Below are 13,220 nucleotides of genomic sequence, written 5' to 3'. Positions count from 1 at the left end.
GGGGCTCTTTTTCCTTTATCCTCACCTAATGGGTTTTTTTTTTTTTTTTTTTTTTTTTTTTACTATAAAACTTTGAATTCTTTTTCCAAACACACATGGCTACATCCTACAGATGGACACAGGTTAGGGTTATCGTGTTGACAGTCACCAAGCACCCTTCTGGGCAGGACACCTTGGAGCTGGAGGAGGAGTATCTTGATTTCCCATCCAGGTCAGCTCAAAAAACCTTTTATCTGCCTCCCGTTGGTGTCTTGTCCGGACCCTCCAAACATAAGTATTTTCTGCAGCGGAAGGAGGTCCAGGACCCCAGAGGTCACTTTGGCTGGGTGGTGGGGTCAGGGTTGGCACTGGATCAGTGGGAGTCCTCACAGAGGACCACAATGCTGGGGAGTTGGGCAGCAAAATGGTGTTGATGAAGTTCTAGAACCTAGGTGAGGTTCGGTGGGCTGAGGTCCGGAGCCGATGACCAAGAAAGAATTCTTGAGACATCTTTGGTGCAAAATGGTGGTTTATTAAAGCACAGGGACAGGACCCGTGGGCAGGAAGAGCTGCTGCCCCGGGTTGTGAGGGTCGGCATGTTATATACCTTGCAGTTGGGGGAAGGTGAGGGGATGGGAGGTTTCAACAGTTTTCACATGTTAAGAAGGGCCTACAAGGTGCCGGGGGGAGGCCTTGCCCTTATGGCTTGATCAATGTCGTCTTCAGGTCAGGCACTAACATCAAGATAGTTGGGAGATTCTTGGTGGGGTACTATGATCCTGCTGTCATTTGCATTCCCTTCTACCTCAGCCTCGTCCAATTTATGGTGGGGAGGGAGACATTAGGGCTTCAGGAGCTGAGAGTTATTTGTCTCTGGAAATTTGTGCTATTGATAAGGTAACCTCCCTGTTTAGGTCTCTAGGACATCTGTAGAGCGAGGGAGATTCCTGTTCTGCAGGATTGCGATCCCTGCAAGTTAACTATTTATCATTTTATGGCGGTCAGGGGTGCCTGAGGAATGCTACACATATGGAGGGGGGCAGGTGGAGAGGGGGTGCAAGGCGCCAGCTCTTGCTCTGTCCTCAGCCAGCCTCCTGCTCCCTCATCAGTGTTGGAGAAGCCGAGGCTCAAGGGCAGCAGAGGCCAGAGCCAGGTCCCAAGTCATGGGGACAGGACCTCCCACACAGAGACCAGGCGCCTGGCCCCCAAGGACGAGTGATGAGAGGTAGACCCCACGCCTGCCTCGACAGGCCAGTGGATGTGGGGTGAATATGCATTTGGGCCCAACTAATGGGACGGTGACCAGGATCAGGGCAGAAGGCCTCCCGCGTGGGACAAATACCGAGCATCCCCAGTTTTTCAAGTGGGCCCTTGTGGACTGCTGAGCAGGAAGGCCGTGGGGTCACTCAGGGCTGGGTCCATACCCCACTGGGGCCCCTGACTAGGTATGCAAACCAGACATGCTGCCTCTGGCACTCCTCTGGGCCTCAGTTTCCTTAGCTATAAAATGGGGCTGGCCATGCCTCTCTAGGGGACCTGTGGAAATCAGTGAGAAAATACTAATTTTCTAATCAGCTAATACATGAGGCCTCCCTTCCTCCCCGTGCTGTGTCGTAGTGGTTAGAACGAGAGTGCCATGCTCATTCTACTTTACCCTTGGATACCGGCATTTCATAAGTCTGTCAAAAAAGAGGGCTGCCCGGGAGGAGCTGGAGGGCAGAGTAGAGCGGGCCAGCCCCCCCGCCCAGTGTTGCCAGAGCAGGTCCTGTTCCTGTAGCACCAGGCTGCTCTCTTGGCCCCCATGTGTGGCCGTCCATGCTTCTGGAAGAAACGGTAAAAATAGACCCAGAAGCCTTGGGCTCCAGGATGCTGCTTTTGCTTTTGGCACAATGCTGTTTTCCAGAATACGAAATCTGGAGGTTTGAGGAAGCAGGAAGAACATGCCAGTTGAACCTCAGCACCCCTGCCTGGTTCCCCTTGTTTTCTGACTCAGGACCTTGCCTGCAGATGTGTCTTCATATCCCTTTGTTGCAGCCCCTCTGGGGTAAGCGCTTCATGCCATCCATGTAGGTTACTTTGAGGTGGCTCCACTGGCCGGAGCCTGGAGAGGGGGCCGGATGCACTAGGCAGCCTTGTTCTGGGGCATTCCAACCAGGCAGCTCAGTGGACCTGGTCTCTCTTCCTTACAATGGGCTCCCTAGTGATGGTTGCTGGCGGGAGCAGGGGGGTCGGGAGGAAGACGGGTCAAAAGCCAGCCGGCAGGGCCTATGGGCTCCTGCAGGACCCCAGGCCTCTGTGATGGCAGTGAATCCCCTTCCTGGCTCAGCCTTCTGGAATGTGCAGCTCTGGGCTCCATTGGGCTGACCACTCGCAGCTCCTCAGGTTGGGGGAGTTGACAGGGCCAGCCTGGGCAGGTCTTAACCCTAAAGACTGGGTCTTCGGCACCCTGCGGTGTCCCATCTGTCCCCTAGGGGTCAGCTTGAGACCGACCAGAACCTGGATCACTCAGGCTTCCAAAGTGCTACCAGAGACAAAAATAAATGCCGGGGTGGTTTGGGAAGCCTGTGGGGAGGACACAATGATGGGACAGCAGGAGCTCCCCCTCCTCTCCTCAGGGTGTAGGGGTCTGGATGGGGAGAGGGTGTAGGCAGGTGGAGAGCACCTCCCACTCAACAGGGCCGTGAAATGAAAGCAGAGCCCACAGACGCTGTGAGAGCCTGGGCCCTTGGTCATTCTCCCTCGTGGGCTGATTAATAGGGAACCCCATAAAATGAATGGGGCGCGTCAAGCTGCCCGCTCCTCTTATGAAACTGCCACGTCAGTGAATGATGTCACCAGCCAGTGACTTCCTCAAGCGAGGAAGTCACTCTTGATGCCCCCACAGCCAGCTAGCCTCAAGTCCCCTGCTGCCCACTCACCCCCTTGCCCTTCTCCCACGGCTGCCTACAGCTCTCCTCACTATAGGAGAAGGCTGGGGAGCCTTCTCCTCTCCAGACCCTTAGCCCAGTGCCTCAGCATCTTCCTAAGGAGCTGCTTGGTCTCTCCCTTCGGTGACCCCTCATCACCAGTGGGAAAAACTCAGCTTGCACCTGCTTCTCCAGCCTCATCTCTCAGCACCCCGAGATTGGTGACACCCAGCTGTTCCTTATTTTATGAAAAGGCCAAGTTCTGTCTTGCCTCCCAGACGTTGCACAAGTTTTGTCTTTCTCCTGGGATATCCTCCCACGCCCTATCCCAGGGCTAACTTCTACTCATCGCTAAGACTCACACCTCCTCTAGGAGGCCTCCCCTGGTTCCCTCTGCCCCAGCCTGTCTGCCCTCTCCCCAGCCTGGAGGAGGACCTTCCCTGAGCTTCCTTGAGGCCTTGGGCCTTAACCTCAGCCTCCACACCATTTTCACCCTGTGGTGGCAGGGCTCGCTTGAACTGACCTTGTCTCTACATCGAACACAACATTATTCATGGTGCACAGAGCGTTTCTCTAAGTATTTCCAGGATTAGAAATCTGAAAATGCTGTATCAAAGGGTATGCAGGTTTTTTTTTTTTTTTAATAGACGTGTCCAAATTTTTCTTCTAAAAAGGTGATACCGATGTATCGCCCGACAGCAGGTGGGCCTGCCCATCACCAAGCCTTAGCTTTCTCCTTTGGGGAGTTACCGGTTCATAGTCTTTGCCCATTTTCCTTTAGTTGGTTTGTCTTTTCCTTATTGATTGATAAGACATTTATATATATTCTGAATGTTAATCTTTATGTATTTTGCTTGTATTTTAGTCTTGTTTTGGGCATCTTTTATGGTATAGAATTTTAAAATTCTTAAGTAATCATTACCCATCCTTTCATGCTATTTTCATTTGATGCTTCTCTCTCTCAAGGCTATAAACATATCCCCCTATATGGTTTATTTTTCCCCCCAGTACTTTTAGACAAAAGATGTTATTCTTAGCTCTTTGGTCCCCTGTGGCATATTTTTGGTTTTGCTGAGGATGTATTCATCTGGTATTATTTTCCAAATGTTGCCAGTGGTTTAAGCCCCTCCTGTCAGATAATCCCACTTTCCCCACTCACTTGGGATTTCACCCTCTTCTCATATGCTAAATTTCCTTATCAACATGGTTTCTTTCTGGACTCTGGTCTGTTCCATCAGTCTGTCTGTCTGTTTATTTCCGAGCCAAAACCAGTCTCAGCTACCATTCATTGCTTCATAGTTTGATATCTGCTAGAGACAATCTACTTCAACCTTCTTCACTTAAAAACGATTTTTGTTATGCTTACACATTTTCTCTTCCAGAATACCTTTTTTGTTTTATTTATTTATTTAAAGATTTTATTTATTCATTTACTTGACAGAGAGAAACACAGTGAGAGAGGGAACACAAGCAGGGGGAGTGGGAGAAGGAGAAGCAGGCCTCCTGCAGGCTAGGGAGCTCGATGTGGGGCTCGATCATAGGACCCTGGGATCATGACCTGAGCTGAAGGTAGAGGCTCAACAACTGAGCCACCCGGGTGCCCCCTTTTTTTCTTTTAAAAAAAGATTTTAATTATTTATTTGTCAGAGAGAGGGAGATCACAAGCAGGCAGAGAAGCAGGCATAGGGAGAGGGAGAAGGAGGCTTCCCGTCGAGGAGGGAGCCCAACATGGGACTCGATCCCAGGACCCTGGGATCATGACCTGAGCCGAAGGCAGACGCTTAACCAGCTGAGTCACCCAGGCATGCCCAGAACACTCTTTTTTGTCAAAATCTGTTAAAAACCCTGCTAGAGAATTTGTTTGAAATGTGTTCATCGACTGAAGGGAATTGGCTTCTTTGTAATATGGAATTCTCTCTTTCAGTATATCTATGTTTAGTCTGGCTTTCTTTTGTGCCCCTCAGAAAACTATTACAATCTTCTCAAATAGGTTCTGCACCTTTCTACGTAGGTGACTATATTTTAGAGTCTACTGCTGTTGTTACTGCTGTAGACTCTGTGCCATGACAGATCCCCAATGGCTACGGCTAGCGTGTAGGAAGCTTTCGATGTTGGGTGTTGATCTTGTCATGCCCACCTTGCTAAACCCCCTCATGAGTTCTAATAGCTCACTTACATACTCTTTCTCAATCTTATGCTATCTAACAAAGTAGTTATGTTACTTTTCTGCATAAGTTTAGATAGCTACATAAGATTTCATCACATGAAGACAACCAAATTTATCAGTTCCTTATTGTTGGGCATATACATATATATATATATATATATATATATATATATATATATTAACCTAACTGGGGGGATTAACAAAGGCAGTGTCATCATCATTCTAAACAGAGCTAAACAGTTCCCCATAGGAGCAAACACTGCTTTAGTGTAAGTCTGAGGTTGGCAGACGACAGTTCCTATGGGCCCAATCTAGTGGGCTGTTTTTGTAAATAAAGTTTTATTAGAACACATTCATCCCCATTTGCTCACCTCTTGTCTGGGGTTCTTTCACAGTACAGTGACAGAGTTTAGTGGCTGCCACAGAACTGTATGGCCCACAAAACCTAAAATATTTACTATCTGCCCTCTACAGAAAAAGTCTGCCAGCCTTTGGGATAAAATCTGGTAAGTGAAACTTTTTTTTTTTTTTTTAAGATTTATTTATTTATTTGAGAGAGAGAGAGAGAGGGGCACACACGTGAGCCCACGAGCCAGGGGAGGCGCAGAGGGAGAAAGAGAGAGAATTGCCGGCAGACTTCCTGCTGCTGGAGCCCAGTGCAGGGCTTGATTCCATGACCCCAAGATCATGACCTGAGCCGAGATCAAGAGTCGGACGCTTAAGAGACTGTGCCACCCAGGTGCCCCAGAGTGGAAACTATTTTATCAAAAGGGCACTAATCTTAAAATTTCCAATACTTCGGCCGAATTCCTTTCCAGAAGAGTTGTTTTCTTTACCCTCCCATCAGGATTGTGGCAGAGTCCAACTACCCTCTTGAAACAGGATGTTAACTGTTTTCTCAAGTCTTTCTAATTTGAGAGGCTAAAAAGATTAGGATTGCTCTGTTGAATTAAAATACACTTGAGGGCTGCCTGGGTGGCTCAGTGGGTTAAGCCTCTCCCTTCGGCTGGGGTCATGATCTCAGGGTCCTGGGATCAAGCCCCACGTCGGGCTCTCTGCTCATTAGAGAGCCTGCTTCCCTCTCTCTCTCTCTGCCTGCCTCTCTGCCTACTTGTGATCTCTCTCTGTCAAATAAATAAATAAAATCTTAATAAAATAAAATACACTTGAACTTGGGGAATCTGGCTGGCTCGGTTGGTATAGCATGTGACTTTTGATCTCAGGTTTGTGAGTACAAGCCCCACATTGGGTGTGGAGATTACTTAAAAATGATAGCTAAATAAACAAACAAACAAATAAAATGCAGTTGAACTTCTTCGGTTACATTTATTGGAGTTCTTTGTTCATTAATTTCCTGCCCACATTCTTCACCGTACTTTCTATATATGTATTCATTTTCATTGATTTGTAAAAACTAGAAATGTTACATTTTTGGATAAACATTACAAATATTATTTCAGCTTGTCGTTTGTTTTTAACTTTGTTTATGGCAACGGATTTGCACTTCTTTTTTAGCTAACTCATCCGTCTTTTCCATTATAGCTTTGGCTTCTTGTGTGATGCTTAGAAAGGCTTTCCTACCCAAGATCGTGGAACTATTCTATTTTAAATATTTATCTATTTTATTTATTTATTTATTTGAGAGAGAGAGTGTGTGTGTGCACACACGTGTGAGGTGGCAGGGGAGAGGGAGAGAGAAAATCTCTAGCGGACTCTCTGCTTCGCGTGGAGCTTGATTTGGGGCTCGATCTCATGACCCTGAGATCATGACCTGAGCTGAAATCAAGAGTTGGATGTCTTACCAACTGAGCCACCCAGGGGCCCCTATTCTATTTTATTTTTACTTCATGTATTTGTTTTTTTGTTTTGGTTTGGTTTCTTTTTGTTTTCTTTAGAGAGAGTTTTTTTTTTTTTTTTAAAGATTTTATTTATTTATTTGTCAGAGAGAGAGGGAGAGAGAGCGAGCGAGCTCAGGCAGACAGAGTGGCCGGCAGAGGCAGAGGGAGAAGCAGGCTCCCTTGCCGAGCAAGGAGCCCGATGTGGGACTCGATCCCAGGCCTCTGGGATCATGACCTGAGTGAGCCGAAGGCAGCCGCTTAACCGACTGAGCCACCCAGGCGTCCCGAGTATTTGGTTTTTATATTTAAAATTTTGATCCATGGAATTAACTCTGATGTCTGGAGTGAGGTAGGGATCCAGCTCTCCTTGCTTCCCGTCCACCCCTTACCCTCCCTCCGGTGCCCACCTCACCTCACAGGAACCGGAAGCTCTTTGCAAGGTGATGCTGCAGCGGTCCCCTGGTGGCAAAACAAAGGGGGTTTACTGGGCCCCCAGACTGTAAGCCCCGGCCTAAGCTGGCCCTTCTGCTCATCCTCGGAAGGAGCTTTGCCAAGCCTCCGTCTTGCCAGGACAACTGTTAGAAATCTGCCCTGGGCTTCTCTCTAGACCCGGCCCCGGGGAGCTTAAGCCCTAAAGGTCCATGGGTATCCTTGCTTAACTTCATCCATCCTGAGGCAAATGTTTCTAAAACCTCTTGTGACAATGGCACTTTTAAATTCTAAAAATATTTGTTCTGAGAAACAGCGCTCTGATTCAGCTGTGCCGGTGCGAGTGTGGGTGGTGCCGTCGTGCTCGTGCTGATGTGGTGAGGGCGGAAGGGGGTTCAATGGCTCGGTGGGGGAGGGGGAGGGTTGGTGTGATTTTTTTTTTTTAAGACTTTATTTAAAAAAAAAAAAGACTTTATTTTTTTATTTGAGAGAGAATGAGAGAGAGAACATGAGAGGGGAGAAGTCAGAGGGACAAGCAGACTCCTTGCTGGGCAGGGAGCCTGATGCAGGACTCGATCCCGTGACTCCAGGATCATGACCAGAGCCCAAGGCAGCTGCTTAACCAACTGAGCCACCCAGATGTCCCTCGATGTGATTGATCCTTTCTGCTTAATATGGCCACAGTGTTTTTCCTATGTTCCAATAGCCCCCTCCTCTTAAAGGAAAGACTAATTTGCTTATCCCAAGCCCATGGGTTCTGTAAAAATAAAAGATCCTTGAGTCATATCTTGGGGAAACACCTGAACTCTGGCTAGAGCAGAAGTGGCTGGGACAGAAGCTGAGGAGATGCTGAAGGCCCTTTTGTTTGTTCCCTCACCCTGGTCTGTACCCGGCCTTCTGCCTCCAGCCATCCCTGCCCTAGGAAGGCTGGCCTGCGCCCGCCCAGAGCACTGGCTTCCCAGGACACTCCTGGGTTCCACCTCCTGCCTCACCCCGCCTTGCTGCTCAAGTTCCCACTTCCCTTTAGAACCTAGACTCACGGCACCTGAGCAAACACGGGAGAGAGGCCGCTTCCTTCCCCTCTCGAGAGGGCTTGGTTGGATTATTACCCTGGAGGAGATGAACCAGTTTTGCATTGGACTTTGTGACTCAGTTTCAGCATTATTTCTGTCATTGACACCTGTGGATCTCTCCCGTTCTCCTTTGAAGCAGCTGTCCCAGCCTGCTGCTCCCTCATTAATGAGTTAAGTGGGTTTTTGACACAGGTAACTATGGGAAGACACACACACACACACACACACACACACACACACGTTAGTTCTCAGAAGCAGCCAAGTCTAAGTCGGTGGTTCTCAACCCTGGCTGCACCCTGGATTCATGGAGGGGGCTGTCCAAAGATCCTGATGCCAACCCACCTGCCAGAGGTCCTGATTTAATCAGCCCGGGGAGGGCTCCACTCATCTATGTTTACAAGCTCCCCTAGTAATTCTAATGCACGCCCAAATTTGAAGACCGAGTGTCCAAACTAGGAGATCTCAAACTTTCCTGCAAATTATAATTTCCTGGAAGTTTTTACGATTCTGGATGCCCAAGGTGCCCCTCAGACCGGTCAACACAGAACCTCAAGGGTGTTGCCTTTTCAAAAGCTCCTCATGCAATTCCGGGAACCCGGATCCTGGATCCTGTAACGTCCGGGCTCCAGGTCTGCTCACACCCACACATCCCTCCCCAAGGACAGAGTGTGGAGGTGGAGTTGGGGGGAAGAGTGTTTCGACTGTGACAGCGGACAGTGGGGCAGCACGTGAGCTCAACAAATGCCTGCCGCCCTTTCCCAGGTGGCCACCTCTGGGGAAACTGGTTTGGGATTGCGGGGCCCTGCTCTGAGGCGTCTGTCTGTCCTCCCCAGAATCAGGCTGCCTGGGGGCTCAGGCATGGGGAGGGAGCATTCTTGAAGTCCAGTGAGGCATGACTTTGTTTTTCCAGAGAGACGCCCTGCCTGCAAGGGCCCGCAGGGCCTTCTGGGTCAGCGGGGCTGGGGGTGGGGGGTGGGGTGGTCTACCATGTGCCAGAGCCTACCATGTGCCAGAGGCTAACTAGGAATCTCAGTAGAGACTTCCTCATCGGCTGCCCTGCGGAGAAAACTGCGAGCTCAGACTCCTGCTGCAGAAGGTACAAGAACAGAGACTAGATTCCTTTAACAAAGACCTAGCAAATTTGCTTTTCCTCCAACTTTTTATCTCGAAAAGTTTTCAACTTCAGGAAAGAAGTTAAGAGTCGTGCCACTGAATGCTGATCTCTCCAGCTCCCTAGATTTCGCCAGTTGTTACCATGTTGTGAACATTTGCACTCCCGGCTCCTGGGTAACTGTATGTACTTTATTCATGTATTGCTGGACTGTTTCAAAGTTAGCTGCAAAAGTGCTTGGGTGGTGCATTTGGTTAAGCCTCTGCCTTCAGCGCAGGTCACGATCTCAGAGTCCTAGGATCGAGTCCTGTGTCCGGCTCCCTGCTCAATGGGGAGCCTGCTTCTTCTTTCACGATCTCAGAGTCCTGGGATCGAGTCCTGTGTCCGGCTCCCTGCTCAATGGGGAGTCTGCTTCTTCTTTTGCCGCTCCCCCTGCTTGTGTTCCCTCTTTCTCTCTGCCAAATAAATAAAATCTTAAAAAAAAAAAAAAGAGTTAGTTGCAGACATTGTTACATTTCATCCTTAAATACTTGACTGTTCCGAAGAGCAAGAATGACCTTGACATAACCACAGTGCTGGTTTCCTCCCCTGTGGGAAATTTCACATGGATGTCATATGTTATCTAATATAAATTTCATATTCTAATTGTCCTGATATTTTTGTAGCTTTTCTTTTTTGATCTCGTGTGTAATCCAGGATCATGCATTACATATGGCTGTTCTGTTTTTTTCAGTCTCTGTTAATCTAGAATAGTTTACCAGCCTTTCTTCCCATCTAAGTACTCACTGGGCCTGACCCATGTAGCTTCCGAGATCAGATGAGATCAGGCACGTTCAGGGTGGTATGGCCGTAAATAGCCCCCCCCCTTTTTTTGGATCTTGGACATTTGACATTTTTGATGAAGTCAAGCCGGTTGTCCCAGAGAATGCACTCAATTTGCATTTGCCCATATTGGTTATCGAGCCCTGTGGGGCAGTGCGATTTAAATCTTAATTAAAACGGGGTGAAGGGAGGGGAGTTCTACTGGGTGTCCGCTCCATATGCATTTAAGGTGTCTATCCTTGGTGCCCTCTCAACCGGCCTCAGTATTGCCAGCTGTAAAGCAGCCAGCCAGTGGGGTGTAGAGAAGATCGGGGGGCACTATGGGGGCACAAGTGTTTGTCTGCAGGGCAGAGCGTCCGCCCCTTGGCATCCGACCCCAGAATCAGGAGACGGTAGCAGGCCTGGGTGCTGTGGAGGTGAGCTGTGGGCCTCATGGTCGTCTCCACAGTACACCATGAACCTGGGCCCTGGGTGCAGCGTGAGGAGACAGGGGTCCCTGCTGGTGCTGCCGGCCACATCTCCATCCTCTCTGGGCTGCTTTCCCCCACGGTGAGATGAGGCCCTCAGAGTGGGCATTGTTTTCTCCCAGAGAGCCAGGCTTAAGAGAAAATTATAAAATGGGGCTGATGAGAGAAACTCCTGGGTCCTTCGGGGGATTCTGTGAGCCAATGTGGGAAAGAGGTGTGAGCCCCTAGGACACTGTGCATGGCATTTCCCAAGGCTCCTCAGCCATGCTCCAGGCCCCGGGGGGCATCTTCGGGGAAAACCTTGTCAAACTCCGGATCAGGATCCGTACATCATCACATACACTTCCAGGATAAGAGGGAAGACTTCTGAAATAGTTTTACTTTGCAGGTTGCTTGTTTGAGTCCTGCTCCTCTAACAGGCTCCTTCATGTCCACTTTCCTCTGCCATGTGGCCACTTTACGTAGGATATTACTATGACTGTTGTTTTATTCTTTGTAAAGATTTTATTTACTTATTTGAGAGAGAGAGAGCAAATGAGGAAGTGGGGGAGGGGGGTAACAGGGGGCTGGAGGAGTAGGGGGAGGGGGAAGCAGGCTCCCTGCTGTCTTGGGGCTGGATCCCAGGATCCTGGGATAATGACCTGGGATGAAGGCAGATGCTTTAACGAGCCACCCAGGTGTCCCTTATTGCTACTTTACTATAATAAAATATAAGCAATGTCCACTTTAATAATAAAACTGGTCTTGGCTGAGGACAGAGAGAAGCAGGGAAATTTGAGGCCAGGGAGGGGCTTTGCGGGATAATGTGATTTTGCCTCTTCTCACGGCTGGCGTCAAGGAAGCTTGGTTCAAGCCCCCCTTTGTCTGGGGGCTGCCCTAACTTGCAAGGACCCCTTTGGGCCAGATCCTCCAGGCACTGTTAATTGTCACTGAGGATTCTCTGAACCCCGGGAAAAGCTGAGGTTTGAGTCAGTCGGGCTGAATGCGAACTCCACATTCCCACTTTCTCTGTGTGTCACTGGGCAAGTCGCTTCACTTCTCTGAGCCTTCTTCATTTCCATCTGTGTAACCTCCGGGAAGGGATGCCTCACTTCGGGGTATGGTGAGAATGACTTGAAATGATGTTTCTAAAGGGTCCTGAAGAGAACAGGGCCCCCAGTAAGTGGGAGGTTTTCTTTCTTTCTTTCTTTCTTCTTCTTCTTCTTCTTCTTCTTCTTCTTCTTCTTCTTCTTCTTTTTTTTTTTTTTTTTGAAGATTTTACTTATCCATTTGAGAGAGGGAGAGAGAACAAGCACAAGTAGGGGATGAGCAGAAGGAGAGGGAGAAGCAAACACCCCACTGAGCAGGGAGCCTGACACGGGACTCCATCCTAGAACCCTGAGAGCATGCTCTGGGCCAAGGGCAGATACTTAACTGACTGAGCCACCCAGGCACCTGCCGGGGTGGTAGTTTTCTCAGTATGGCTCGGCATTCTGAGGAGGGATCCTTGAGAACACAGGTGACACAGAGAATTTCCTTTCCTTCCCTTCTCTCTCCCAAAGCCACCACTTGCCTCCAGCTGCACCCACACACGGTGCCCTCTTGGGATGGCAGATGACATGACCCTGCTCTGACAAAGGCCACATCTGTGCCTGAGCCCTGGGTCCCAGGACCTCTCGCCCGCTCCAGGACAAGCCCCCATGCCTGCAGCGCAAGGGCTGCGCCCCCTCCCAGATTATTTCCACTCGCATGCAGCTGATGTAATAAATAATGCCCACGGAGGGCGAAGCGGGGGGGCAGAGCCCCACCTGACTCTATGTTCCTTCCCTCAAAGGCCCTCTGTGAACCCACTTTCTCATCTCGCTTTTTCTCCTGTCCCTCCCAGCCCTGTCTTGGCTCTTCCTTTCAGGGTCACCAGGGACTTCTGTCTGGCCAAATCCAACAGTCAGGGAAGTCTCAGCCAGCCAACGTGGCACGGCTGACCTCCCCACTTCTCAAGACCTATCCTTCCCTCCATTCCACTGGTTTCCCTCCTCCCCTTCAGGCTGCTCCTCCTCACTGACTCTGGCTGGTTTCACGTCCCCGTGGCTCCACAGAGGTGGGGGTGGGCCTCAGGTCTGAGTCCTCGCTCCTCTGCCCTAGCTTGTCTACATCCACATCAGGTCCTGGAGCTCTAAGTGCGCTGTTTCCCATGGGCTTCTGACAGTGTCTCCCCATCGAGTTGGCCTTTGGATCCAGACTCCTGGATGTGGCCGCGTCTGACGCTGAACGCTTTGTCTTCCCCGTCCTCTCCTGTCAGCCCTCGGAAAGGCTCCCCCAGCGGGAAATGGCACCGCCGTCCACCTGGCTGCTCCGTCCAAGGACTGGTTAATTTCTCACCACCTGTCATCTTAGCATAAAATCCCAAATCCTGACATTCCCTGTGGCCAACAGCTGTCACCGCTGCCCA

General features: G+C 49.7%; 1 protein-coding gene across 3 annotated transcripts in view; it reads left to right on the top strand.

The window, feature by feature from the left end:
• The window catches only part of RAB11FIP4 (RAB11 family interacting protein 4), a 116,862-nt gene that overhangs the window by 38,256 nt on the left and 65,386 nt on the right, over positions 1 to 13,220 (top strand). The window contains exons 1-2 of one of the 3 annotated variants that reach the window (XM_059147644.1): positions 9,398 to 9,488; positions 9,579 to 9,685. The exons of 1 other annotated variant lie outside the window; for it this stretch is intronic. The gene's annotated coding sequence lies outside the window, so the exon portion shown is untranslated. Of the gene's footprint in view, positions 1 to 9,383; positions 9,489 to 9,578; positions 9,686 to 13,220 lie in introns of those variants that run through there. One more of the 3 variants, XM_059147643.1, reaches the window with a different exon arrangement.

The sequence above is a fragment of the Mustela lutreola genome, chromosome 15, assembly GCF_030435805.1.
Source record: "Mustela lutreola isolate mMusLut2 chromosome 15, mMusLut2.pri, whole genome shotgun sequence".
NCBI classification, from domain to species: Eukaryota; Metazoa; Chordata; class Mammalia; order Carnivora; family Mustelidae; genus Mustela; species Mustela lutreola.
Note: the sequence above shows the minus strand (reverse complement) of the source record. Positions and strands in the feature narration are given on the sequence as shown.